Source organism: Athene noctua, chromosome 1, assembly GCF_965140245.1.
Source record: "Athene noctua chromosome 1, bAthNoc1.hap1.1, whole genome shotgun sequence".
Taxonomy (NCBI): domain Eukaryota; kingdom Metazoa; phylum Chordata; class Aves; order Strigiformes; family Strigidae; genus Athene; species Athene noctua.
In genome coordinates, this window is record NC_134037.1 from 97,457,348 (window position 1) to 97,459,892 (window position 2,545).

At 55.7% G+C, this 2,545-nt stretch overlaps 1 non-coding gene across 1 annotated transcript; it reads left to right on the forward strand.

The window, feature by feature from the left end:
• The first annotated feature begins 219 nt into the window (after positions 1-219).
• TRNASTOP-UCA (transfer RNA opal suppressor (anticodon UCA)) lies at positions 220-306 on the forward strand. Its single transcript has one exon. It is a non-coding gene; the product is annotated as a tRNA-Sec (tRNA).
• The last annotated feature ends 2,239 nt before the right edge of the window (positions 307-2,545 follow it).

Sequence of the window (2,545 nt, forward strand, 5' to 3'; positions counted from 1 at the left end):
CTAATATTTGCATACGGAGCCCGGGGGCTTCTGGGGCGGCGGCGGGGGCCGAGCCCGCCCGCGGCGCTCCCGGCCCCGCAGCACCTTCGGCCCAGTGCCAGGGGGACATTCCGGGGAGCGGGGAGGGCGCGTCCTCCCGGGCGCGGCGCCCCTCGCCCTGGCCGGCCGGTGGGACAAGGGCCGACCTTTATATAGGGGGGCGGCCGCTGCTTGCCAGTTGCCCGGATGACCCTCAGTGGTCTGGGGTGCAGGCTTCAAACCTGTAGCTGTCTAGCGACAGAGTGGTTCAATTCCACCTTTCGGGCGGAGCGGCAGCGGGGCTGCCCGTTCTTTTAGCTCCGGGGGCAAACGGCAGCACCCGCCGGAGCGCTGCCCCAGGCGCCACGGAGAAACGCCTTGGCTCAGCGCCCCCCCGGGGGCACGGCAGGGCAGCCCCGCCCACCGCGGGCCCTCGCCCGGCCGGCACACAGGTCACCCCCCGGGCCTTGAGCGGCCACCCGCAGAGCCCAGCGCCGCGCGGATGAGGCGGCAGCACACCAGGTGCAGCCAAAGCGAGGAAAATATCCCAAGGGTGCCTGGGTGACAATTCAGATTTTAATTGGATTCTGTTAAGCAGATCTTTGTTAAAGTGTCACACATCTTACGAGAACAGAAAAGAAGTAAATAACAGAAGCCATTCTCTAGATCTGCTCCATATTGACGATAACCCATCTCCCACCCACGCTACAACAAAGATGCTTCACTTCAGCAGTAAGCACGGGTGCTAATAATGTCACCCAGCCCCACAAAAAATAAAGGTTAACATGAAGCTAAAAAACATATTCTTCAAGCAGAAGGCATTTATTTTGTGATACCCTATCGCAATGACTCCAACAAATGATTTGTGGAGCCGCTAGCTAGGACAAGACCCCAACCACCCCCACCACAGGGGAGGCCAAGGATCTGGGGGACATTGCCTCATCGCCCCCTGATCCCACAGGCAGGATGGGCGGCTCTGCCTGGTGACTCTCCCAGAGGGAGGGAAGAAATAAGGAGTGAACTCTCAGGTCTCTGGTGTTCCTGGATGCTTTATGGGGAGTGCAGTGCTATCTGCAGTTAAGTAGGTAAGCACCCCTGAGGATCCCAGTCTGGATGACTGTGCTTCCTTTACACCAAATGACTCACTCCAGCTGAAGGCCCGGGAGGAGAAGGGAAGGGCACTGAGGGCCCTAACACCACTCCTCCTGCCTGCTGCAGCACCAGTCAGGCAGAGAGGAGCAGCCATGGTGCCAGCAAGACCCACCACTCCGGGAATACGCTGGCTCGTTATGGGAAATCTGAGGGAAAAAAAACACTCTGCGGCTCACACGGCACATGCCAACTTTTTTATGGCCTTGCAGGAGATGTGCGTGCGCTCTCCGCAGCGCAGCTGGGAGCGCTCTGAGTCCCAGATGGCTATCTATCTGCTCCGTGCCGCTCCATCTACCAGCCTGCCTCCTCTGCCCATAATGAACTTTCTATGTGGAATTTTGCTGCGGCCTCAGAAATTGGTATCTGCGCCGCAGTTTGGCTGGGGGCTTTTGTTTGCATCGGGGTGGGGGGAGCACTGGAAAGGCCTTTGCCCAGTAGTGGGCAGCTGAGAACGTTAACGTTCGATGTCAGTTACCAAGTAGAACATAATACGGCTCTTTCATGTGGTGTTTATAACTGAACATGCTGTTTTGTGTCGGCCTGGGTTTTTTTTTCCTTCCAAGAAGTAGTTTTGGATTAAATTATGACAATTACATTCTTATATTCACCCCCCCTGCCAACCCCCACCCCTGCCCTGCGTGCACACAAACACAAATGAGAATTATGTGCTCTGAGCGCGATTTGAACTATACAGCCTGGGATCTGTGCCTGGCATTGAGTTCACTTTTTTCCTCCAGAACAAAAAAGGCCACATCCACTCCTCACTCTTTCATGGCCTTAGGATAAAACAGGATGGTCAGATTGCTGGTGTGGGTGATTTGTCCCTTGAGGAGCTCATGGGGAAAACAGACTTTCAAGCACATGAGAGAGGAAGGCAGGGAGCCCCAGCTGGGGAGGTTGTGGTAAGCAGCATGGAGGCTTTGTTGTGTGAAATCCCATGCGAATCCTACCCCCAGCTGCGTACGCCCTGCCTTGGCTGGCTCACCTACCTGGGCAGTGCATCACCTGGTCGGTAGTGCAGGCACACAGCAGGAAGCGATCCCATCTTTTGGGGCTGTGCCTCTAGCCCATGGCTGAACATAGGGAAACGCGGGGTTTCACTAGGAGAGGACACACCACAAGGCTGCTCTTGCAGCCTTTATCTGACATGGTAGGTGGGACAAGGCCTTAGGAAACAGGGCACCCTGTATTTTGGTGCTATTTTTAAAAAATTGGCTGGAAGAGAACACCGGTATGGAGGCCCATCTGGATGATCTGGCTGTAGGAGGGACGTTTTGCACAATGCTATCCATGCCTTGCTTGAGTCGGCTTTGGAGTCACTCTTCAGTCAGGCAAAGCTTTCAGCATTTGAACTCGAATGTCACTTTCTTCTCTG